Source organism: Pholcus phalangioides, unplaced genomic scaffold (genome assembly GCF_987345545.1).
Source record: "Pholcus phalangioides strain wild (caught in Gottingen) unplaced genomic scaffold, Ppha-v1.0 ptg000004l_1, whole genome shotgun sequence".
In the NCBI taxonomy this organism is placed as follows: domain Eukaryota; kingdom Metazoa; phylum Arthropoda; class Arachnida; order Araneae; family Pholcidae; genus Pholcus; species Pholcus phalangioides.
Window position 1 is genome coordinate 14,573,364 of NW_028301597.1, and position 27,503 is coordinate 14,600,866.

The following is a 27,503-nucleotide window of genomic DNA, read 5'->3' on the forward strand; positions in this document are numbered from 1 at the left end:
TACTATTCTGCCTATAGAAACTGCTCCTAAATGGTACTGGGAGGAGGGGCTGACTTTTTTTAAGTACGGAAATTCCTATACATAAGTGGAGACAACTTTCGGTCTTGTTATCTATAACGCCCATAAAACTCAAATTGAAACTGAAATCATCAGTTTCCGTTAGACTTTTATTTCTTCCATTGGGAAAAATTCGATCAAAATATTGATTCAAATATTTTTAAATATGGTCACTAGAAAATATGGTCGTATGAAATGTTATACCTCGAAATATAATTTAAGACATCCAATCGGTTTCGTCAAACAAATAAAAAGATATATATGTTGTCTTTTATTAAAAATTTTGATCGAGTCGATTAACTCAGCTAAAATTTTTAACTCGATTGATCGAGTAGTAGGACCAGCCGTAGCTCTAAGTTCAAACAACAAATAAAACAATGTTTAGCTAAGTTGGAACAATTTTCATTTGACAGGATATCACACTCCAGAAATGGTTACATTTGTTACAACAGGAAAATTAGTTTTAAGATGAAAGGAGAGGGAGAGACAAAACGCGCAGGAAAAATGATAAATTAACAAAACGTTTATTTCTCGACAAGTTAATCAAAATACGTTTTATTACCCCCTTTGCTTCAATTAGCGAAAGGTTTCTTGCTATAGAGTCAAAATGACTTCCATAAGTTTTTGTGCATAGAAAGTTATTCATTAACAACAGCCAGACGCCGATCTGTGTGATATGCACAACGTCCGCCGCCAACGTGCTCTGATGCATAATTGTACTTCCGTTCCTTAGCGGTCAGAATTTCGTCTTGACTTTCCGTGTTAAATGCGATAAGTCTGTAGTTGAAAAATAAGCTCTATTTTATATCTTCTTTTTTTCTTGTATACCTCGACAGCTAAAAGAGCGCGTCAGATCCCATTCACTGAACTAACTCATTGAAAGCACGTGCTGTGCTCGCTCTAATGACCCTTTGAGTGTCGCGTGGGGAAACGAATTTACACTTTTATTTTTGTCCTTCAAACCAACCAGTTCAGAAAGAAGTCACTTTACCTTTGTCGAAAAAAAGGGAAGAAAAAGTAGTACTCTTTTCTTTGCAAAATGGAAATGATTTTCAGCTGTATTTTGATTTATGGCAGGAAGCGCAGCTAAAAACTGCCACTTTCCCCAAATCATTGGCAAATGACGATTTCGTAGAATATTTTAAATGAGGAAAGGGTTACAAAATGACCAATAGATTAGACATGAATACAATGACCAGCTTCGCATACAATTTTTTTCTTTCTATACGTTTTCAGAACCACCGGAGAAATAGGCTCATTGTGTCACAGCCACTGGCATACTCTAGTGGTTCCCACCTAAGGGAATGGTTAACTCGCCTTGAGCCGTGAAAAGTAGCGTACGCAGGGTCGCAAGTAGGTGCTTGATCACTCGTGGCAAGCGCGCATTTTGACGCCCCCTTGTAATGTTGAAAGAGAGGTTTCAGAATGAAATTTGCGCCCCCTCGGGTCCAGCGCCCGGGGCACGAGTACCGCCTGCTCCCCCTAGTTCCGGCCCCGAGCGTACGCAGGATTTTCTTCAGGGGTGGGGGATGAGAGGGGTTCATCAACTTTTCTTTTTCCTAAAGGTTTCTTTCTTTTTTTTTTCGTTAAAAAAAAAAAAACAACAACAACAACATAACCTCGTCTTAGAGGTGAGAATTGATCTTGTGTACGCTACTGCTCAAAATACGAAAATTTTTTTAAGTTCAGATATGCCAGTGTGCCGGGCCGGGGAAGGGGGGAAGGCTGTTATAGGCAGTGCCGTCTTAACGGATGGGGCCCACCTGAGTACAGCCCAGGGGCCTCAAGTGCAGTGGGGTCCCATGAAAACGAGATCTAGTCCAAATTTTCGAGAGTAAGCATGTTAATCGATATAAAGTGATTGCTAGCCAAGTAGGGGAGAAAAAAACACTTTGCCTCTCTCTGGGCCAATAATGCTCTTAACACGACCCTGGTTATAAGTCACTGATTTTGCAACGGTAGGCCTATTTTTTTGTGTTCATAAAAATTTACCTCTCCCTGAAGACGGTCTTTTTAGCCCACTACCTCAATGTATTTTACTATCCACTAACGGACACTCCTCGGTAGAGGCAGAAATTTTCAGTCTCCCATTGGTGTCCGTTATCGAGATCTACTGTATCTTGTTTTACTATGAATGAAATGCATTTCATGTTGTTAAAAGACCACGTGAATAAAGGGAACCTTTGCGAAAAAACCGCGAGGATAACGGAAATCGTCATTGGAATATAACAATCAAGTGTTGTTGAATTACTACAACAATAAAGTTCGAAATCCAAGAAAACGGCGATGAAGTTCTGTGATAAGAATCAACTTTAAATTTGGGTTGGGAATCGATTAAAATTTTTAAATGGTTAATCAAAATTTTTTTTATCAATTATTCGAATATTTTTCGTTACTATATACAGGGTGGGCAAAAAGTCGGTAGAAACTTTAAAAATACCAGAAAAATAACCGTAATAAAAAACGGTTTGAAGGGTTAGCATCGCTAGGTCACGGGAATTTTTTTGACAGGAAGGTGCGAGCGACTTCGGTGGAAATATGCAAATGAGATGGTTATAACTATAAGCTTGCGCTCTTAATCCACAACCAGTTCCCCGTTGTAAACAGTGTATGCGGACCACCTACACTCTGCATTTGCTGGATTTGTGACTCGCCTGCAATGTGTTATCTCCTGCGGTGGTGGTCATGGTGAATACATACTGTTGTAATAAACGATTTGGAGGTATCTTTTCTTTGACTTGTTTACGCGCCACCTATCGGCTGTTTATTTATTTATTATTTTTTCTTTCTTGAAAAAATTCCCGTGACCTAGCGATGCTAACCCTGCAAACCGTTTTTTATTTCGGTTATTTTTCCGGTTTTTATGAATTTTTAAAGTTTCTACGAACTTTTTGCCCACCCTGTAAAATTAACTGATGCTATAAAAATATTTTTTATTAATTTCATACACCTATTCGGTAGTTTTAAACAAATATAAGAATAAATAAAGAAATCAAGGCTGCGCCCGCATGAAGCAATTTAAGTTGCTAAACGTTATTTAACAAAAATCTTGGTGTTTCTTCACTTGGATCTAGTCATTTAAATCAGTTATTTTAGGTAAATCACAAAACACACTGATTTCGAAATTACTTTCAATCTTCATACTGTTGCTTGTTTTCCCAGAAACTCTTTCCGGATAGTACTTGTTGGGAGAGGAGCTGATGCTTCCCAAGTACAAATACCACAACAAGCAAACTGTTTTTTTAAATGGAATCTTTTTTTCAGCCACCTCGTTGGTCATTTCGCCTGTTGTGGCCTTTGTATTTGTGTTCGCCAAAGATCTGAACCTAGTACTCTGTTGAACGCAGAAGACAAAATCTAAGATTGCGGTGAATATGTAATGCGATTGATGCCGCGATGAATGAACCTAAACCTCTCTGATATCAATCCAGCTCCAACCAGATACCTCAAATATAAGGTTATCCCCGTGCTAAAACAGCAAATCTCCTCGTACGAGACATGTCTTTCACTTTACGCGATAAATTAGTTCTGCAAAATAATTGAGTCAGGCGAAATCTCGTAAAGTGAGATCGCGTAAAGCGAAGGATACCTGAACATCGAAACAGGGCATGGGAACAAAATATCACAGAAATGAAAAGTCGGAATCTGTTATCAAAATGAAGATTGATCTGAAATTGGCCTCTCGGCAACTAAGGAGGAGGGAAGGTGGGGGAAAGACAGAGAGAATTAAAGTGGATGATGATACGAACTTCAAAACTAGTTATGGGGCAGAGTGTCAATAAAGATGAGAAGGCATGAAATGATGCCAAGCGATTCTAGATTGTCGATGTTACGTCAGCAATTCAGTACCCGCTGTTAGACTCCCTAATGTGCGTACTGAATTTCAAGTGCAATACCGAGCGGAAAGTCCAGGCTCGCAAACAAGAAGGAAAGTGGTTGCACACATTGTCACAGCTAGGAGAGCAGGTGGGTCTGGTGCGCTGGACTAGAGGGGTGCTAAATTCACCCTTTAACAGCTCCTACCTTATAAAGGGGCGAAAAATGCGTTCTTGCCCCGGATGACGGTATTTAGTTGCGGACCTGGTCGTCCAGTCGTTTCATACTAGAACAAAGGTCTAAGTCCAGGCCCACGAATTAGAGCTGTACACGCATGTAAATAAAAGTGCGTAGTTTACGAACCGCAAACAGAGTTGCAGCACCAAGTGGGAGTAGTGCTCCGTTGTTGCGGCACATTATTGGTTACCGTGGGGGTTCGTTTCGGGGGGAATTTCTTAATTTTTTTGCTTCGAAAAACCCTACGAGAATCGAATATTTCGAGCGACTGATAATACAACTCCATGTTATCCGCTTGGCAGCTGCTGACGATTTCTAAAAGAACACGTTCAAATTTTGAATAGCAAATCAGAATAATTACTCGACTGTTTTCAAATATTATTTTGGTTCCCGTGGGGTTTGGTATAATAGTGTGGTTATACACAAGATCAAGACAATTTTGAGGGTGTGGATTATCGAGTATGAAAAAATGGGAACCAAATAGCACAAATGAAGGGTCAGAATCCGCATCAAAATATTGATCTGAAGTTGGCTTCTCGGCAACTAAGTGGGGATGGGCGTTGGAGCAGAGACATAGATTTAGAATGGATGACGATGCGAACTTCGAAACTAGTTATGGGGGCGGAATGTCAATGAAGAGTGGTGTACGAGTGCGCATGAAATTGCGCTAAGCGATTTAAAGTTGCTTGTGCTAAACTAGCAGCCGCTGTTAGATTTGCGTATAGCAATGTGCGTACTTAATTTGAAGTGGAAGCTCAACGCTTCTAAGAAGCGGAACGAAAGCGGCATTCCAGGCCCTTGATACAAGAACGAAATTCGACATCCATAGAGAGGCCGTCCGCGCCCTCCAAACTTAATCGATAGTGGACGACTAAGCCCGTCGAGTTCCTCTGTTATTACAAATTATTGGTTTCCGTGGGGCTTCATTACTTGGATATTTCAATAAGCCCCACGAGAATCAATGTTTCGAGCAACTGATAATACACAAATCCATGTTGTCCGCTTGACTATGCCGACTAATTTCTATTTTGAACAACAAATCCCCACGGGAATCAGAATAAATACTGTATTAGATCACTGTTGCTAAGTATTTACTACCGTCTGGGAGAATCGCGTGAGATAGCTTAGTTTTACCCTACTGTTGTGGGGTGAAGCTTAGTCTGGCGCTGCTGTTATGCAGTGCTTGGTCCAAGCCTCTGGATTTTGATCCTTAGCAAGAAACCACACGGCGGACGTTAAGAGAGCGGCACCTCTCTCGAACCTGATTCCGCCGGTACTCGATTCGGGATTTATTTCCGTCTTGCCCGTATTTGTACCGAGCAAGATGGCTATGTCAAATCTACAGATTTGCCTGGATTAAGGGCGGGACAGGGGTGCGTCACACCTGGATTCGAACACCACCGGCACCACAGTGATAGTCGGCTGGAGTTGGTTTTCTGTGGTTCCCAAGTGCGAATGTGAGCCGAAAAAAAGTCTCGCCACACAGAGCAAGACCTACAACGGTACAAATATTCAATCATTACACTTCACCCACAATTTGAAATGTACATGATAGCATTGAAAAATCAGATACAACACTAGATACACAATCAAAGACTGTTAGGTACACACACTTTGTTCCAGACTGCCATGAAGCTGGGCTGGAAGAGATCTCAGCAATGGGATAAAGGCGGAAACACACTACGCTGACGTGACGTGGTACCACACGTTAATGCGTGTGATATAAAATTCCACCAATGAGTATTCTGTACGTACGTTCACACTGACGTGACGTGCGCAATTTAATTTTTTAAAACTACATTGCTGTATAACTTAAGAAACTGTAATTGCATAAAATTACTGTTGTTTCAATAGCAAGTGTTCATATGCCATTCCTTTCAATTTAACAAGAAAAACGTGATATATTTAAGACGGTCTTAACGTCATTTGGTTTGCTGATTGGTTCCTATAAGCAATTCAAGCAGATAGTGTATTGGGACTTTCTCTAAGATTGAAACCACATCTTTAAAGTTTTTTTAATCGATACTGTAATGCTTCCTATTAACTGCCCTACTACTTAAGCCTGCTGCTGGCAGATTACTGGCCTGCAACATCCCAAATATTTTCAATGCAATTTTCCTATCCTCAAAGAACAATGTTGTGGACATTAGAAAAATTTTTTAAAAGGGCGTATGCGACCACATTTAAAGTAATTTAAATCCGTTTATTTGAGACTCACTGCGTTTGCTGATTTCTCATAAAAGTGCAATAAATTCTCACGTAAGTCTTCACTTTGGAATGTCCATAACCGGCTCAATGCGTCTCTTTGTGTCCGCCAACCTAAAATTTATGGTTTTTAGTGTAATACGCATGCAAATCCAATTGAACGACGCGTTTTCACAATCTGCAAAAACTGCGTGGATTTGATAGTTGGAAATGATGTCTAAATGCCAAAGATTTGGAGTTCGAGTCAAAATGAAAATGTCAAATAATTGAACTTGTGCTTCGTGCTAATGCCGGCTGAACTCTTGTTTTCCCCAACACCTTTAATAACCTGAAGTGAGTGCTGCTTTGCTTCACTGGACGCCTACTCACCCTCCCATCCCTACTTGTGACAATAGTATTTGGGAAGGCGGTGGATAACACTGTAAATAGGAAGAGGTTAGACTAATATATTTTTTTACTTGAACGACATTCTGTGTGGAGAAAAAACAAAAAATAAGCAATATGGTTCATAATAATTATATATTATTTACTATAAAAATGACACGACACTTCCACACGTTTACGAAACATGAATTTAAAAAAAAAAGTTTCTATCTTCCCTCTTTCTATGCTCCAAAATTTGCCGCCCCTCCGAATTTGCCGCCCTGGGCTATAGCCCGCTCAGCCCCCCTGTAAATACACTACTGCTCGAGCCTGGTCTAATCTTGCTTGCTTATGATTTCAAAAAGGGTACACGAATTATTTTGCTCTTTTGAAAATAGCCGACTTCGTGAATTCGTCTATTTTAACAGTTTCTCTATCTCGAAAAAATTATTCAATTCTGGTCTATGTATTTCTCTACTTCACTAGCAGAGTGATTTTGTTGCGAAACTAATCTTCGTATTTTCGATATTTTGGTTTATAATGCTCACCACGTGCTAACACTTTATAGATGCTTCGTTTAGATCGATTTAATTCAATAGAAATTCGACACAAACATATTTCCCTTGTGACTTCAGTACCCGTATCCACAATACAGTCGAATTCCGTTTTAACGAATACCATTATAGCAAAAATCTCGTTTTAACGAACACTTTTTTTAATCCCCCCAAATGAGTTTACATAGGAACAATGCTGGGTCACCTAGAATTCTTTTATAACGAAATTTCGTTTTAACGAAGTGATTCCCCCGGTCTCTTGGCGTTCGTTAAAACGGGATTCGACTGTACTTCATTGTTTGAGGACTGAGTGGATTTTGGTATGGTGCGTGTGATTCACGAAAACATTCAAGATTCATGTAGCAACAATGAGAAACACCCCTTTGTGACGTAAATCTACGTGGCATATTGAAATTTGCATTAATGTGTTTCTGTGCTTATGCACTTTTGGGAGAGGGAGGGGCGCGGAAATTTTTTCTTTTTTGAAGTTTTGTTTCTCATAAAACCGTTATTTCTTGTATTCTAGCGTATATGATTTTGACAAAAATAATTTCTTGTTTCCTGGCTAACATATTAAATACAAATACTGTACTAATAAAACTACAGTATTATCTGGAGAGACGTTTGTTCGCTGTTCTCTCTAATGTTTGGTGCTGTCTCATACATTTAAATATTTCCTGACTCAAGTAATAGAAGATACTTGTGACTATAGTAATAAGGTTGGAAATAGTTGCAGAAGAAAAGAAGCAGTGAGAGCGCATAGAATAGAGATCTTTCAGATCCATTCAGTTCACTGAAGCTTTTCTGTGTTTTGTATTTTACATGAAAGAAAGCTATGTGTTTTCCTGGCATAAAAAAAGAATGTCTTCCACTACCAAAGAAAGAGGGAATCTTTTTCTTTTGGTGTTAACCAGCTGAGGGCGTATTTTCTTGATCTCGTTTCTTTCTTTGACCCTATCATTGGTTCTTCCGGGTCTCCTAACCTCCTTCCCCGACTTGTGGGGGGGGGGGGGAAGTTAGAGTAGCCTTTCCTGAAGTGACCACTGATACGGCCCCTCATTTCTCAACTAGTAACTGAACATAAATGATTTCAACTAGCGTTGTACTTTAGCGAGCGCGGACATCACTGTGACTTATTATTTGTTGCTGAGAGTAAAAAAATTTACGTTTTTTACGACAAATGTGTTTGGATACATTCGATTCCGATGGATTTTTTTTGGTGAGCATGTTACACATTTTAGAAACTATTTTTCGCTTTTTTTTTCACTATTGTATCATGAATAATGTTAGTTTTGTTTCGTTATTTTAAAACGGCTGCTTGGAGTCTTCTCTAGCTTTACTTGATTTTACTCCCCCTTTTTCAATTAATTGAGCGGATGCTCATAACAAAGCATATTTATTTCTCTTTCTGTCCTTTGAAAACTTACACTGGTGAAATAAATTAAGAGAATTTGCATATTTTATCGAATTTCATGAAAAGAACTGAACCGAATGTAAAACTACTGCTTCCAGACAAAAATGCAAATCTTGTACGTGAAATATTTGGGAAGCGTTTCTAGGAAAACAAGCAGCAGTATGATATCGAAAGTGGTTTCGAATCAGTGTCTAATCTTAAATAACTGATTTTCTAAATCACGACAACATCAAAGTGAAGAAATTCGAGGGTATGGCATATATGTGTAACATAAAAAACTGTTTCGAGCGGGCAGCCTGAATACAACTGAGCTAGTATATTGATAGTTTCACGATCGAGTCATTCATTTAAAAAAAGATGTGCATGAAATCAAGTATAGGGGCAGTTTTGGTTTGCTAAAGATTTAGATAAAATACAATGAGAAATGAAAATTTTTGTGAATTGTGTAAACCAGTGGTTTCCAAAAGGTGGTCTACAGACAGCACCTCCTCCAATGACTTCCGGATGACGTTTCCTAAGTCATAGACTTCCAACTGGGGTTCCGTGAGAGCTTATTTTGGGGTTCCACGGAATGAATCACAGAACCCTCAAAAATCTCGGAACTCGAAGAGCTTGTAAATAAAGAAAATCTTGTTATTGATGACCGTTACTGATGAGCTGTTTGTTCTTTATTTTGAAATTTGAAGAAAAAATAATGTTAAAAGTATTGTGACCATTTGGGTGACCGAACAACTGACAAACAATAATTCCAATAGTTTTTTCACCAGACGTCGACGGTCAAAAACTGCGAACATTTTTACCATGGAAAGAATTCAAAAACGGCCCCTAATTGCATTGCAATTTAATTTTTTTTTGATCTCAAATCATTCTTTTGTTTGATGTTAAAATTCTTCATTATTATTATTTTTTAACATCGAATTTTTAGATATAAAATTATTTTTATATCGAAGAAGCTAGTTCATGACTTCGTAAGACGCCATAAATATTATTTTATATTTAGCTAGGAATCATTCGGTAACCATGTAACCCATATTTAACGGGACATTCTGGTATTGTCATAAAAACGATGAGAGATTAAAAAACTTTAGAGATTTTTCATTTTCTAGGAGTGAGTTTTTTGTGAACCACAAAATTTACGTGAGCTTCACGGGACACCGTGTATGTTAGAGAAATATTCAAAATTTGTTTGGGTTGCATGGATCAGCCACAAGGATTTCGTGGAATAGCCTCATAACTATCAAGGGTTCCGCGAGAGCTCATAGAGGAATCCGTGAGATGTGTTTCAGAACAAACTTAGTGAGTGGCTATGGCGTAGCCGAATTTTTGGTGTCTTCGGTGTTTAGCCAAAAGAATCTCGAGTGCTAGTTTAAAGACATCGGTGTATAATAATTTTTCCGAAATAAAGCAAGCGAGAGTAGTCAAAACATTTGCGTAAATGAACTGTTCATTTTGATTATACATGAACGATTGAAAAAGAAAATTTTTTGTTTGATTCACATCAAAGAACGAGTGATTGGAACGATGACCATGAGAGAAATTTCATTTGACCTGAAATCTCCTAAATATTCTCTCACTGCGGGCAAAACTGTCTTAACGAGTTAATTGACCGGGTTGAAGCAATTTTTGCGGCTTCTTTTTATTACTTTAATGAAAGATCAAATTGAAACTATATCAATGCATATGCATATTAATGAGCCCATGAAGGACTGTCTCACCCTCATGCGTATTAATGAAAGCGGGGATATCAAAGTGGAGCTCCCCGCTCTTCTTTATCATTTCGGAAATACTTGAGTCTTCCATATAAAATAAGTAAAAACCCAATAACCTAAAATAAATAAATCTGTACCATATCTTAGAAAAAAGAAATCGTAGTTTGCATAGAGGGGGGAATGATTGCGGAACGAATAATTTGAATTTACACTATTTTTTATGGGGAAGTTTGATTCGAGATATTGAGTGTTTCTCTCTCTCTCTCTCGGATTACAAATGCACTCACGTAACGAATTGTGTTTGCAAACCGAAGTTCTACTATATTTTAAATCATATTCGAGTTGATAAAAAATGCTATAATATATACGATAAAAAGCAATAGAAAAAAACCTCGAACTTTTTGAAATTCAATTAAATTGGAGAATTGACATTTAAACGATAAAAACCGGGATTTATTAGTTGTGGCATCTACTATGATAATAAAGTTGAAACTTTTCGTACGAAAAAGGAAAAAAAAAAAGGATATACGTAGAGAAGATGGATCTCACCTATACCTTCTATAGAAAGATGTATCTAGGAGGTATTGAACTGACCCGGTGTGAAAATAATGCTATGAATCTGCAATGTATGATCTAACTAATTAACTAACCGTGTGATGGCTCGGTTAACATTTTACGGATTTTCTAACCGTAAAAGTGGAGGGGGGAGAGCGACACGTTTTCAATATTTTTAACCCGTTATATCCGATATTATGAAAAGTAGAAGAATAAGAGGAAAATTATAGTAAATTGAAATAAAAGTATAAATTTAACGATAATAATAAATATTTATCATGTAAATTACTTGATAGGTCATTGCAGTTCTAATTAAATCAAAATGTAAACAAAACAAAAATCAAAATGTTTTTGAAACAATTAATTAATTCAAAACAAATTATCTAACCTTGTACCTTAAAGTACCATCAGGATATAAAATACAAAATAAAATAGTAAACACATATGTGGATCCCATATAAATTCCGCAATTTCTAAACACAGATAGTAATACGAACAAAAAATCCGTACAACAAATAACCCAGTTACATATGGCTAGTCATCAGAGATCAATACACTACCAGAGATCTATACAATAACTATAGAGGTTATCACAATGCATCTACATGCATGGTTTTCACAAGAGTCGGTGTACTTGAATCTCGTGTCATGGCCACTAGTGTTTTGCGGTCTCTTTTGACTTGATACTCGTTTAATATTATCTTTTTTTTCACTTGATACAAGTTTAATTTAATCTCTTTTGATCTCGATCTCATTTAATTCAATCTAGTACTATTAGGCAAACAAAATCCAAAATCACAAAATACAACAAGCAAATTGCCAACAAGGTGGCGGGAGAAAGTAAAAAGAGAAATAAAAATAAATAGTATTAGAAAAATGCCCATAAGATTATGGTTGTCGTAGACATGGATAGCCTCTCAATTACATATCGTATTTCCTCTTCAAGGTGTCTATCGTGGGGAGATTCACGACATCCGAAGGTAAGCTATTCCATGTATTTACAACCCTATTTTCGTGCAACACAATAACCTAGAATTATCCCTGACTAATCGAAACTGGTGTCCCCGAGTCGAAGCATTTGAAAGACGGCGTAACAATATTTCATGATTCATCATATCGAAAATCTTAAATACTTCGATCATATCTCAACGACACCTACTTGTTCCACAGAAAACATATTGAACGAATCAAGTCTTTCTTCATGCCTCAAGCCTTGCATACCCGCCAGTGCTCTTCTAGCGGCTCTTCTTTGCACCCCTCAACCAAGTCTGAAGTTTTTCCTCACACACGAGCATATCCTATTCGGGGAAGGGGGCAGTTTTAGATTGGAGCAAAGTATACCGTTACAAAATTATCGAATTTTAAAGTCGGGGGTGTGGCAAAAATCCTAGTTACGGCCCTGCCATTTCGCGACTTACGGTATTTTGCTGTGGTTTCCAGGGGCGTCAGAAGTGTTTGGAACTTTGTGTGGTTGCTAGTCTTGATCTTTACGTAAGAAATTTTTATTTCCGAATAAATTCAGTGGGTGGTCAAACCCTTGCTATAAGTTACCGTGGGCACCCACGGCACTCCCGGGTCTGATACCACTGGTTCTTTCTAATTGTTTTCGACGAACATGAAAAGAAAGTCGTCATTAGTTATAGGCCATATATGCTCAACCAATATGCGAATTAAGTGGCACATTTACAGATCACTCAAACGGCCTACTACTACTACCACTTCAAGCGGCCTGCGACACATTCTCAAATCTGCACAGCACAGTTTCAGAGAACTTAAGTGGCCCCCGGCACTATTTCAGATCTCTTCAGGGACCCACGGCACAATTATAAATTACTTTAATGACCCGCGGTGCAGTTCTACATCACTTGTATGACCTGCAGCATATTTACAGATCATTGCGGCACAGTCCCAAACCACTTAAGCAACCCACAACATATTTACTGCTCATTTAAAAGTGACGCGCGGAACAGTTCTAGATCACTCAAACCACCTGAGGCACATTTACAGATAACTTAACTTGTGGCACTGCTCCATATCACTTAATCAAGTGATCCACATGACCCGCGGCACATTTACTGATCAGTGGTCACTCACGTAAGCTGCAGCGCTGTTCCAGAACAATTGATTAAGGGCTCACGAGATCTCTCAAATCATTCTCTCCTAAAGGTTGAATAGTTGAACGCTCTTCCGGCAAACAGTTGTTTTTACCGTTTTTCTATAAGGACTAGATTGCCATCCCGATTGTAATAAGTTTCGGTCCTACAGATATGAGCATGATCGACTTTAAAATGATCGACTCGCACAGACTCTGGTTGAGAATTTCAATTATTCCCCCCCCCCCCGATGTTATCGGCTACGTTTTTTGAATAAGAGCCTTGTGGTTATGTTTTTTCCCCCTCAGTTCATTTGAGCACATCGGAAAGCATCTCCTATTATTCCGAAGGTACAGCGCGTACAAAAAGAGACAAAAAAACGAGAAGATTAATGGCGACATCATTTGTGAACTAACAGTTGCATCATCAGTGCTCGTAAGTGCTATTGAAATTCGTTGTTGCCCTTGGAGTTAGTTTCTTGGCTAGAAACGATTATTATTGTTCGGACTTGTTGCCTCCCTCACTGATGCCACAGGAAACGTCTAAAAATAGGCAAGTTTTTGGCCAAAAGAAGGAAGGAAGGGCTCTTTTTTCGCTTTTCTGCGTAACCCCCTGTTTTTTCCTTTTTTCCATTGGATTTCCTGTTCTCTCTTTCTTTTGTTATTTTTTTTCCCTCTGGTTGGTTTTTTTTAAACTTCTTTTCTTATAACTTTCTTCCCTTGACCCGTTGTGTACTGCTCTGGTTTTTTCCCTCTGTAATATTCCTTGTTCCCCTACCGAGGCAATAACTGCAGAAAAAAAAAATATAAAGTGTATTGAAAAGAAAAGGCCAAGGTGACCTGGTCAGTAGGTCCCCACAGCTGACCAACATTTAAAATTCTTCCCCACAGCATAGAAATCTGACTGTATAGGGCAGCTGTATCAACAACTTCACTCCTCCGAATACGTAATATATATGAGTAAAATGAAATTTTATTTCTACGACAAGGGGCATTGGTTCCACCCAAGTAGGTTTTTGTTTTCTCGAGAGAAAAACCAGGAAATTTACTGAATGTTTTACGAACATTTCTTGACGAGCCTCCCTTCTCCCATTGATTCAATGCTGAATACGAAAGCTACCGAAATATCAATCATGTTGATGAGATTTTTTGAAACCTTTCCCTTGGTTCGTTTATCACAGAAGAAACACGATCGCCTATTTTTTGAGAAAGTGAAAAAAAGAGAGTACCGTTTCTTGGATTTTGGAAAGACTGTGGAAAACGTAAGATGTCATTTCCCTTTTGGTTAATTCAGGGCCGGAACGGGTGCTATGGGGGAGGGCTGCCCCTTGCGGCAAAATTTAGGGGGATGGGTGGGTGGCAATTCTAGGTGGGAAGAAAGGATACCGCTGCAAAGTTATCGAATTTTAAAGTTGTGAGGGCGTCATAATCCTTATTGCCCCGAAAAAATCCTAATTACGGCCTAGCTGGGTTAATGCAGTGAGACCTCGGTATAACGTCGGCCGCTTTTGCAACGCCAGTTTTTAAAGGACCAAAATAATTGACTTGGCTGTTATTGTCACCCTGCTTATGAAGGCCTCTTTGTTTAGTCCCCAGGGGTGTCGTTTTACAGAGGTCTGTCTACTTATACATTTGTTTATATTCATGAACAACGACCAGAGTCCGGGTTCCTGTTATGCATATTTATTCGAAAATTTCTAGAAATTCCCAGTGCGTGCGCCGTGTTGATTATTTTCCTTGGGGACTCGAGTTTACTATTTTAGTGCAGTGCTCTACCCCCCTTCCCTAGCTACGGGAGAATAATAAATTTGGCTCCCAAATCCAAGGTAGGTGAACACCCCCCTCCCAAATGAGATAAAACGAGCTGATATATATATATACAGTATCCCGTTGTGATATACAAAAACGCATAATCAAGGTAATTGTTCTAACACATTGGTCACCTCGTAATGCCAGTTATAAAAAAAATTGGCCACTCCGCTTTGTAAATACGCTACTGTGAAAGATGATAAAACCATATGCGCTAAAAGTTTTGGTTTCTACGTTATTTTCAGAAGGGTTGAATCGTTGAATCTGGAATGTTTTGTATATCATATACATTTCATGGAAGCGTTTCAGTGGCTTCATGCGTTGTTTTGTGACAAAAGAAATGAACGAGAAAGAAAAGCAATAAATAAATAAATAAAAATTCTGAAAAAAATCTTTTCACACACATGGGAGGAAACCCCGTATTTCATTCTTGACCAATGCATCCATTCAAGACATTCTCAATGACGTTAGTGGCCACACTGTACATTATTTTTCACTCTATTTTTTTTATACTCCGGACAGTGTCCAGTCCCGGTGGTCATTCATTCTGCATGAAAACGGTACTTTTTTCCCCCTCTTTCTTTTTTTTTTCTACTTTGAAAACCCCCATTCAACCCTTTTTCCTCGTGAACCCCACCCACCGAAGATTTTTAAAAAGGTGACCATCTTTTATAATTTTGAACTGACCTGTGGTCAAAGCAGGTGTGTTTTGAATGACTGGGAGTGGAGAAAGTTTTCCGAGTGGCAATCTTGATGGAATTATGGCTCTCCCTTATTCTGTCGTAGGCCCCCTTGAGAAAAGTTTGTGGCGAATGCTAATATCTGTGTAAAAAAGTGAGAGAGAGAGGTCATAAAAACCTTTTGCTGCTTGTCCCCTTTAATGAAGAGTTTTATGATTTAGTGTTGTTCGAAATAAAAACTGCAAATGATTTTTTTCCGTGGGAAAGTTTTTGTGGCTGTGATAGATCATTTCTTCAATAAGAGGAAGGGAAGAATTCCATTTTTCAGAGCACAAGCTATTTTTTCCATTCACCTGCAGGCGGGTAAGATACAGTCAAACTGTATTATAATGACCTCGATTCTAACAGCATCTCGGCTACAACGTACATAATTAGCGGTCCAAACTGATTCCCATAGGGGATAATGTCAATGAAACATTATTCTTAAATGTTCTTAATGATAGCATTAACCTTGCCTATAACTTCGATGGAAAGCAACGGCCTCGGGTATAGTGACAATTAATCAATCGTCACTTTTGCTTCCGTTTCAATGGTGTTTTCCTAAAAAAAATTCCTATAAAAGAGAAATTGAAGAAAACATTGAAGTAATGCTCCTTGTTCTATCGGTACCTAACGTTGAAAGGAAAAAAATTGTTAAATGTTTCACACTCCGATTTGCTTGTTGACATGACCCGTATACGGGACATCCCCCTCTCGACTTTCATTGAATAAAAATCTCCATTTTTTTCCAACGGAGCTTAATTTAATGCACAATCTTTACTAGAATCGGGGATGGAGTCAATTTGCATAATTTATAATCTGTTTGAAAAGGAATATGATTTTAAATATTTGTCTCTCATTGTTTTTGGCATGTTCATATTTTTCCTCATGAAATACAGTCAATCCCGCTTGTAAGGTTTTTCAAGCAACAGTAACTAAAAACGTTATAAGCGGAAAGTGTCTGTAAGAATATTATAAGACATAGTTTAACACCAACCATAGCTTTTTTTGTCCTTTTTTAATTTATTAACGAACATTACGGTACATATAGATGTTTAATATAAGAAGTAATTATTTGTTATAATAAACTATAACAGTCAAGTTTAAAAAAATCGAATAGAATGCTTGGTCTCATTTTCAAAAAGGTCTCTTCGCGTTCTCCTAAAGTCATTCTTCCGCTTTTTCGAGGCTTGGTTCGTCCTGGAGTGGAGTATGCTGTAAGGTTTTGGAGACCATACCTACAGAGGGACATAGACTTGGTTGAAGGGGTGCAGAGAAGAGCTATGTGCTAAGAGGGTGCAGCGTGTCCTTATTGGCACACGGGGCTTGAGTTATGAAGAGAGACTTCATTTTTTGAATATGTTTACATTGGATGAACGCAGGTGTCGAGGAGATATGATCGAAGTGTTCAAAATTTTCAATGGGATGGATAGGATGGACCACGAACTTTTAGTACACCGCCAATCGACTGCTTTTACAAGGGGACACCAGTATCGATTGGTGAGGGACAATGCAAGGTTATGGTGTCGCAGGGAATTTTTCTCTAATAGGGTTGTTAATAAATGGAATAGCTTACCCCCGGAGGTAGTAAATTGTAACACAATTGACACGTTTAAAAAGAAATACGATAAACATGTTGGGGTAAATCGAGAAGCTATCCATTCTTAGAATAAGACAACCATAAGTATTCTTTATGGGCATTGTATAATATTTTATCATGTGTATATATTGCTTATAATTTGTGTTAATTGCATTTTTAATTGGGTTGCTGTATTTTTGAAACATATGACATCCATATTTTTATGGGCATCTTTTTATCAGCCACCTCGTTGAGCATTTTGCCTGTTGTGGCGTTGTATTTGTATTTGTAAGTTTCCGTAAATTCTGGATAACATCACATGTAGTACATTTTCTTGCCTTTCGACAAAATATCGAAAAGTTTTCAGTCCTTAAATTGCTTTTACAAACGTTGCAACTGGAAGTGACCGTGGTTATCATCGACAAATTTAAGAATTTCAATTTTTTCCTCTAAAGCTTAGAGATTTTCTTTTTCACCTGCTCTGAGTTCGTCAAAATCTAATGTTTTTACTACTTTATTTTCCGAAATTTCAAAAGTCATGAAAGCATCGTATTAGCAGTTCTGTGAAGAATTAAGGTAATCGAATAGGTAAAGTAGGGAAATCCGATTTTTCTTATCTGAAGAAGCGGCTTTTAAATGCTACTTGATGCTGGCGTCTGAAAATCTGTCAAGTTGGTTATAATTTGTGTCCATGCCACTCTATTGCGGCTCGATTTTGTATCAATAAATTCAGAAGTCGATACGAAAGACCGCTGTCCATTCCTTTGTTATATGTTGTTATAGTCGTCTATAACACCACTGAGAAAAGATTCATTTTTCGGAATCGATCTAATATGGCCAATTTGAATAAGACCGCAATGGAAGAAAAAGTAACCTCTTCTGAGAATTTTTTCTAGATCTTATCTGTTGGTCTTCCTATTCAGAGACAATTTCGATCAACATTGTGTTTTTGAACAGTGGTAAGGTTAATTATGCTCTGAACACTATTGTTGGATAAAGTGAGAGAGAAAGGGGAAAAAAAAATGTTCAACGCTAGCTCACACATAATCACCATTTTCGTTTTCCTACAAGAAAAAGGGCAAAAAAGCGTGCTGATTTCAAGGGAGGAAAAATTCCGATGTAAATTTTCCGAACGATGTAAGAGGGAATAGCAAATAATTTAAACGTTGTATCCAGGAGAAGTTAACATTACCAATATAGAGGAAAAAAGTAAAATTCGTGAAAATTAATCGTACTTAGCGGGAACGGTATAAGCGGGATCGACTGTAGATTATGACTTGTTGTATAAATGTATGTCTTGCCAAAGGTTATAAGCCTATATAAGCAATATTTAGCAATTTGACGATCATTGGCAACACTTCTTGCGACAATCGGCGTTGTCTTGTACTTATTTTTATCCCAATTTCCCTATTTTTCTGGGAAAATATGAATGAAATAGTTTGAATTAGTTTTTAATGCGTGTAAACTTGGATAAACAAAATAAAGACTAAATATGGATAGTTTAATAAATAGGGCTTACACAAATTTCAGAAAAAAAAAAAAATCCCAAAACAAACACAGTATATGTGGTTTGCAATAGCCTGTGAAATTTTTACTCGATGTCAAGAGGTAAATCGTGTTCAGACCATGCATTTAACCCTTTAAGCGGTTTTTAAAATTTTTCTTATCAGCATTATAACTGCCACATTCGAAATAAAAACCCACTTTCACTCCGGAATGTAAAATCAAAGCTCTAACCACTAGCATTTTATAGCCCCATAACAAAACGCATTGGAACAAGACAACGATGGCGCCAATGCGTCACCCACAGTGAAAGTTGAGAATCTGAGATATTTCCGAGTGACCGAAATAAAGCATATCAGGTTTGACGAGATATCTCGGGATTATCACTGTAAGAGTTAAGATTCTTAGATTCATTTCATGCTGAAAAAAATTTCACTGTCTACTCTTTCAGTGCTTTATAGCAGAGATGGTCAACTATTTTGAAAGTGAAGACCACACAACTGATTCGACAACATGACGCGGACTACTCAAATATTTGGTAATCGGTCACAATCGAGTAAAATGTTTCATGGTTCTATGTAGACTGATGAAAATTTTAAAACACAGATCAGGATCACATGGGACCTCTCTACTTGGATTTTTGACGCAATTTCCAATATTGGGCCCGCGGCATCCATGGTGGAAGCTACAGTGAAAGCACCAAACCACTGTTCAATTCATATCGCATGAAGAAACATGCGAACAATGATTCAATTAATTTTTACAAAACTAGGTTTCAGGTTGAGCATGTATGTTTTACAGAATTACAATATACAGTAGTATAAATGATAGACATGATTCATTTCTGTACATTTTGCCACTCGGAACAGGTTTTTCTTATTGCACCATCATTAAGGACCATCTTTTTGAAGAGCTGGTTTTTTGGAGCCAATTCGCGAATCAACGTCACGGAAGTTGTATCTGCACTTCATTTTTATTATAATTGCCATTTCAAAATAAGTATGACATGAATGTCGCTCTCCACTTGTTAATACAAGATATACAGAAGACTGGATGTTGTGAAGATATTTATTATTTGAGATGTTAATTGCACGGTTCCGTTCGGCATATATACGCTCTAGCGAAGGAAAATCTCTACCTCCTCTATAGCTTAGTGGTCAGAGCACTCGTCCGGCAATCGAAAGACCCGGGTTCGACTCCCGGTAGAGGCAGAGATGAGTTTTTTCCTTCCTTAAAAAATTAACATCTCAAATAATAAATATCTTCACAACATCCAGTCTTCTGTATATCTTGTATTTCAAAATAAGGAATGTGTTTAGATGTTCACTTAAAATTGTGAAAATTACGGACAAAAATACTTTACATTTCTTTGTTCATTTATTATTTGTGCGTCACGTACGGCATTTTCCCGACTACGAGTGTTCAAGGTTTTTCTTTTTTTTCTCATACTTCTATCTCTAAAATTGATGTTGTCTTTTTAATGAACAGACGAAAAAAATAAGAGAAAGGCTTATATTCTGGTGGCAGGACACATATTGGAATGGATGGATGATGAATTGAATGCCTCAAGGAATATAAATATACAAATACAAGGACACAACATGCAAAATGTCCAACAAAGGGCTGAGAAAAAAGTGCCCATAACAAGTATGGATGTCATATATTATTTCTAAAATACAGCAACCCAATTAAAAACGCAATATAAAAAAACTAAAGACTATATGCACATGATAAATTATAAATATATATACTGCCCATAAAAAGTATTTATGGTTGTCTTATTCTAAGCATGGATCGCTTCTCGATTTACTCCAACATATTATCGTATTTCTTTTTAAACGTGTCAATTGTGTTACAATTTACTACCTCCGGGGGGGGGGGGGTAAGTTATTCCATTTATTAGCAAAAAAATAGAGAAAAATTCCCTGCGACACAAATCGTCACTCGTGTTCCCTTGTAAAAGCAGTTGATTGACGGTGTACTAATAATTCTTGGTCCATCCTATCCATCCCGTTGAACATTTTGAACACTTCGGCCATATCCCCCGACACTAATACATTCTACCAACATATTCTTTTTAGGGAAGATTAACACAGCCGTAAACTAATTGGCCTATGTGCTCGAAATCCAACTCCCACAATAATATCTTGGATCTCTTCTCAGTATTTCCAATAGCTTTACGCCTTTGAAGATTAATATTGCAATTATCACAATAGCACTGCATGTTCATATATGGCAACCGGCTGTCGTCCGGTTTCTAACTCTTTTTAGATAGAGTGGGTCGTCTAATCCAGGGATTCTCAAACTGTGCGCTGCCAACCGTTGTCAGAGGCACCGTGGAGTGGTGACCCTAACAAAGATTTTTGAAGAGATTTTTTGTTAAAATGCTCTAGGGAGCCGCGGATAAGTATTGATTAGGAGGGGGGGGGGGGCGCCGCGGGTGGAAGAAGTTTAAGAACCCCCTACTCTAATCGTTAGAATAATTATCGTACAAAACAACGAAATACAAGAAATACGTACTTTTGTGTATTTTATGTCTCAAGTTAAATTTCAGGTTACGCATAAATCGATTACGTTCGTGGTTTGATGCCCACCGTAACCCAGAGACCAGTTTCCTCTATGAGGGGCAGAAAAGGGCCTTTCTCTCATTCTTAAGAAAAAAATCCATGGGAAAGAAACGCATCGAATTCAACCATCCTTACACTATAACAACAATAAAAGGAGAGGGATCTTCCAAGTAAACCAGTTATAGAATGCTTGCTCCATGGTACTTTTCTTTTGAGCAATGGAATCATGCGGACAATTCCCAATTGCCGCCATTTAATCTTCCTTGTAGACTATACTAGAACAACTTGACATAGGCGTTTTAGACTATACTCTATTTTTTATAAAGGGAGGGAAAGGAAATAATAATTTTCATATTGTATACACTTTTAAAAGTACGTATGTATTCTAAAAGAAGACTAGTCGAAACATGCTCAACATTTTGTGTATGGAATGGGAGATCAATAATCACACACAGAAATACAGTCTGCCCCACTTAATGCGACATCAACGATTTTAGCACACAATATCCGATTATGCGGGGAACAATTCAGTTGCCATTTTACACCGTTCATATACAGGTATCCCTTTGCTTTACTCGATTTCGCTATAACGAAATTTTTAGAAGTTGGTTTCAGGAGAATTCCAACCTGTAAAATTCGGCTTAGAGTTCAACTTCAATTCTAGAAATGGGTTTGCAAATTGAGGATATATAACATAGTTAAATCCTTGACGACGAAATACGTTGGATTTGATGATGTAACTGATGACACAAATGGGAGAGAAATTCTCAGATATAACTCACACCAGATCTCACTGATGAACAACGTTTGGTAACACACTGACAATGCCGTGTGAAATTTAATCGAGGAAAACGTTTCCAGGTGAACTAGAATTTTCATATTCGTGAGATATAAACATATTTAAAAATGTTTTATAAAAGAAATAGCCATCTCAATCTGAAATTACATAAATCTGGAATACAATTTGGCCATCATACTATACAGGTACCAAAGCCAAATAAAACTCGTTTCCAAAATTTTTTTCTTTATTAAGTTCCTGAAATATTTCATTTACTTCCTCAGGTAATAAGTGAAGAATCTTCATGTACATCTTTCTTAAAAAAATTAAAATCTTGGCTGTTAACTCGATAAAATTTAAATTATATGTATTTCATTTTGTAATGTAATCTTTTATCTTGCACACGCCACTAAATGCCGATTTTTTTGTCTATCAACTCCATTCCTGTTGCCACTTATTTCTTACTGTTATATATATGGTGAATTTTTTCTCTTTCGTCATTATTTGTACCAGCAAACAGGTATCAGTTATTGTTATCAATAATGCTATCAATTATAGGGGCTCACAAGCTTGCTTAGCCCCTAAATGTTTTGTGTCTGTGTTTCAACTGACTAAATAAAATTATCTTATCTTAAATACTCAGAATTTTGTGGCTTTGCTACTGAAGTTTTTATAAGGAAACGAAAAATACTGCTTGTCAGCCAAATCTCGACTGTTTCATTAAAAAGAGTGTATGAGCCTATCTCATGCTAGTCTTTTCAGGAAAGAAAGAGAATATCCACACACTCACTAGAATCAATCACATGTAGTGAAGACAGAAAAGGTGTTATTTTAATTCATTCATATTGCCTAAATTCACGGAATTTACTAATAAGTTTGAATAATTAATTCATTGAAAAAAACTCCTTTGATGTTGGGTTCAATTTTTTTTAACCCTTCTGAAGAAAACCAACCCCCTTATATCCCCTATGTGTCTCATGTCAAATTCACCCTTTACGCGATTTCGCCTTACGCGATTATTTTGCAGAATCAATCGCGTAAAGCGAGGGACGCCTGTAGTTTGTACGTTGAGAACTTGTGAAAAATATATTTTAATAAAGTTTCTTGAATGAATCAGACATCAAAAATGAAATGAAAATTGCATTTAATTACTATGATCCTCAGGCAGTCATTTGGAGGGGGAGGGTTGGGTTTAAAAAATACAATAGAAATAGACAAACAAGGTGAAATATATATATATATCCATGCATTGAGTATATGCTCAATGCATGGATATATATACCCCCGGAAAAAGTTGAAATGATGGGCCTGATGGTCACAATACATGAGATTTTTACTTTGCATTAGGAAAGTTGGTGTCCTGTATTGGCTCAATAGAGAATAAAAATTAAATAATTAAATATACGTATTGAAAACAACTTGAATACTTGCAGGCCAGTACCTACTCTGAATTTTTTTTTAAATCTTAACTTAATAACATATTTTCCATTTAATTCCAGAAATGTTTCATTCAATAGAAACATTATGTGTGTATAATGGTCGATGTGTATTAACAGCTGACGTGTGAAGCGTAATATTCGATTAAGCGGGGAAAAGCCGTTAAAGTTACCATATTAAGCGAGGGAACTTTAACATTGTCTCTGTGAGTAAAATTTTGGTGTCGGAGGATTTTATCCGTTATCCTCTTAAGCGGGCGACTTCACTGTCGTACACCTTTTTTAGCAAATATTTGAATTTCCGCCCGAAACTTATAATTTCTTAAAATCCAACCGTCGAATATTAATTTCGCATTTTTTATTTTTATTTTATTCGTTTTTTGTAACTAAAATTTTTTGCGAACAAACTACAGCAGCAGAGGAAAATCAGATTTTTACTTCTGGGTGTCCGATTCGTTCTTTGAAAGAATACTTATTTGCACTATTTCAATGCTTTCTGGAATAAAATGAAATTCGTCATGTACACGAATGTTAAGCAGAGCATCGTGAGGACAGAACTTGACCTAGTTAGTACGAGGGAGTTTAAGTGAAGAAACAGAGAAGATTTGCCGGTACACAAGATCCAAAAAAAAAAAGAAAACAGTGGAAAAAAAAGAGCAAAGAACGAAGCACGTGCTACGTAAATACATTAACGAGACGGGCTTTTACCTTTACGGCAAAAAAGAAAGAAACAAGCCGGCTATTTTACTCATTTTCCCCAACTCCAGCAGCTTCTTTTCTTTCGGTTTCATTTTTTTTTCTAGGATTTTTTTGTTGTGGGTGGTGAACATCCCCCCGAACTCCCCCACCCCTGCCGGATTTTTTTTTCTTCTTTCTCCATCTGTGGATTTCGGTATACCCTTGTAAAAGTCACTCAGCACCTTTATTTATAGTCTTACCGTCCTCTGAGACGAGGGTGCCGCGAGGATAGGAACGAACCCATGTTTCGATCTGCTAATATTTTTAGATAACTTATTAATTATATATCCTGGGTTTTGTTTTGTGCTATCGATGACTCACATCATCGGTCCCTTGTTAGCTGGTTTTTTCTCGCACGCGGTCTTCCCTTGCCCTCTTCAACTTCAAAAACTAGGATTCCGAAGGTGAATTCTTGTTTCTTACGTACGCTGCGGGTCCTCGCATTCTGCAGAAAGTCGTAAACAAAGAAACCCGGCGGTTTTTATGGTCCGCAGAGGCTGACCACCGGCCGGCAGTTAAAAGTGTTCGTGACGGTCTCTCTCTCTCCGGCCCGAAATTCGCGCGGAAGAAGCGGGTCCTGGTGATTAGCGAGAGAAATAAGTCGTAAAGTGGCGTATTCTTTTTTTTCATCATCCTGCGAGATTTCACTGTATTCTCGGATGAAAACTTTGAAAACCTTAACTGGATTATACTTTTGCGTGAACTCGACTTAATCTGCGGGTGATTTTAGTCGTTCCGAGACTTTGAGTTTCTTTTCCTTTCATATGCTACTCTGTAATTTGAAATTCTCTACCGATTTACCTTGGTAATACAATTGATTAAAAAAACACGAGTACTATAGTATTACCGATTCGAGGAATAAAAGAATTGCTCTATTAGACATCTCCCGAACAACACATGGGATGAATGTATCTTGTCAAACCTAAGAAAATAACAGTTCGGAAAAAAAAAAATCTTGTGACGCCATTTCTCTTTTGAACTCCAATGCATTAATATAATTAGATCAAGATCTAGAACTTATTCCAAACGGCTTCACCGTGACATGCGTTTATATAGGATTTCGACTGAACATTAGGTTGATGCACCAATTAGTCGACAGCTGGGTGACAGCCTAAAATTTTGACAATTAAAGAAAACTCAAATAAATGACATGACTTGGGACGCTGTAGTAGCGTGTAGAAAAGAAATCGAGATATATGTACAGTCAAACTCGGTTATACAAATGACCTCGGTTCTAACACCTCAGCTATAACGTCAATAACTGGCAGTCTGGGTTGATTCCCATAGAGAATAATATTTATGAACCTTGCTTACAACGTCGACGGAAAAGAACCGCCTGAGATATAACGACAAATTTTTGGTAGTTTCTGTTTCCGTTTCAATGATTTCCCCAAGAAATTCTTGAGAGGTTAGAGCTGATCACTTTCAAAGAATGTTCGGCTGTTGTCCTGATCATACCTAACGTTGAAAAAAAAATTATTACGTTTGACACTCCGACTTGCTCGTTGACGAGACAGTTAAAAAAATGTTCCCCTATTTTCCATCCCTCTCAGCAATTTCCATACAAAAATGACCCGTTTTTTCGATGAAGCCTATTTTAATTTCTGATCTTTACTAGAATCGGAGGTGAACGTAATGTATAACGTTATTACATAACGTATTACATATTATAAAAATTGTTTCACAATGAATATGACTAAACATGCATCTAACATGTTTACGACGTTCCTTTTTTTGCAGTGAAATACATTTCAGCAAACTTTCTGTAGCACTGCAGCGCTCACCAAGGGCTATTTGTAAGCAATATTCGGCAACTTTTCCGACAATTGCCAACATGTTTGGTAAGAATCGGTGACGTCACTACTAATTATCCCGATTTTCGTATTTTTCTGGATCAAATATGGTCACCATAATCATAATGAAATAAAAATTTCGTGATTTTGATTGCTTCTGATTATATTTTTTGTCAAAAATTTCCCCGGGGGAAAATATGTTGTAAAAATTTTGTATGTTAATTTTTTGGCATAAAGTGTTCCAGACTCTGCCACGAAGCTGGGCTGGAAGAGATCTTGGCAACGATAAGTCCGGTGGCAAAGTTCTGGCGTTCATTCATTCATTCGTCAAAAATTTCTGGGAAACGTCAACCTCGGTTGTAACGAAAACATTTCCTGGAATCTTCAATGCCGTTATAAAGACGTTTGACTGTACATCATGGAATTCGAAACCTTGATGAATTCTTCTATGTTTCTGTGCGCATTTCTGAAACGAAAAAGTTTCGGACAAATACAAACGGGAGGGGAGAGGATGCTTGTCTCAAGCATTTGTAGAAGTTGGAATCTGCCAAAAATTCTCACCTTAACTTTTAATAGCGAATTGCAAAGTATAAAATCATTGTCTTTTATTTCTCTGTTTATATGCGACTTTTTTTTTTTTTTTTCAGCAACGATCATGCCTTTTCAAACGCTTTCGAATACGTGCACACTTGAATCAATATTTTCTCTGTGTAATGGATACCACGTCTGCGTATTTAGCCGGTTTAAGAATTTCCTTATACGAATATAAAGGTATGCAACACACACTTACAAAAGCATGAGCGTTTGGAACTTTCTCAGAATTCGATGGTTCGCCTGAAACCAAGGAACCCCTAAACTACGCTTTTCGAATCTGTTGAAAATTCAGATAACAACCATCTTTGGCGCCATTTTTTGACTTTTTATCAGTAATTTTTCAAACTTATCGAATTTTATAGAGACAGAATTTTTTCCATCAAGGAAAGAGAATTTTTTGGATATTATACCGAGGGGAAGAGAAAAGTTCTCTGCCGAGAATCAAACCCTCAGTTCTTTTGCACTCTAGATAAGTGCACCACCTTGTAGATTCATCGCGAGAGAGAGACAACTTTGATTTCCTTATTTCACGCACAGGAGCGCACTGAGCTTTGGAGACTTTGGAGCCTCCCTTAACTTTTTCTTCGGATTTTCAACTGGATTTTCAACATTCGGATTTGGAATGCGAGCCAGACTCGGCAGACCTTCAACACGACACTTACATAACCTGAAAATTCATGCATTGGCCATTTTCATTCCAAAATATGGGATGCGGGTGACAACATCTGACAGGTGACAGTATAACACAAAACAAGAATAACTCTGACAACATGAATGCGGTACAGCCACGCGTACGTACACATGCAACACGTTCCTAAGCCATTGTACCAATTCGTTAGAAATTCCACATAGGAATGTTTATATGTAGTGCATATACGGTCAAGTAATAGTAGTAGTAACCTCTCTTAACTTAAGCGTATGACTTCCAGGTGGCGACAGTACAGATATTATAAGTTCACCTTCGCATAATGACCAGAAAATTCTC

The 27,503-nt window shown here is 37.6% G+C and overlaps 1 protein-coding gene across 2 annotated transcripts in view; it reads left to right on the forward strand.

Annotated features, from left to right (window-relative positions):
- hb (zinc finger protein hunchback) overlaps positions 1–27,503 on the forward strand; it is a 61,317-nt gene that overhangs the window by 17,159 nt on the left and 16,655 nt on the right. The window contains exon 1 of one of the 2 annotated variants that reach the window (XM_089230954.1): positions 8,292–8,451. The exons of the other annotated variant lie outside the window; for it this stretch is intronic. The gene's annotated coding sequence lies outside the window, so the exon portion shown is untranslated. Of the gene's footprint in view, positions 1–8,291; positions 8,452–27,503 lie in introns of those variants that run through there. 2 annotated transcript variants of the gene reach the window in all.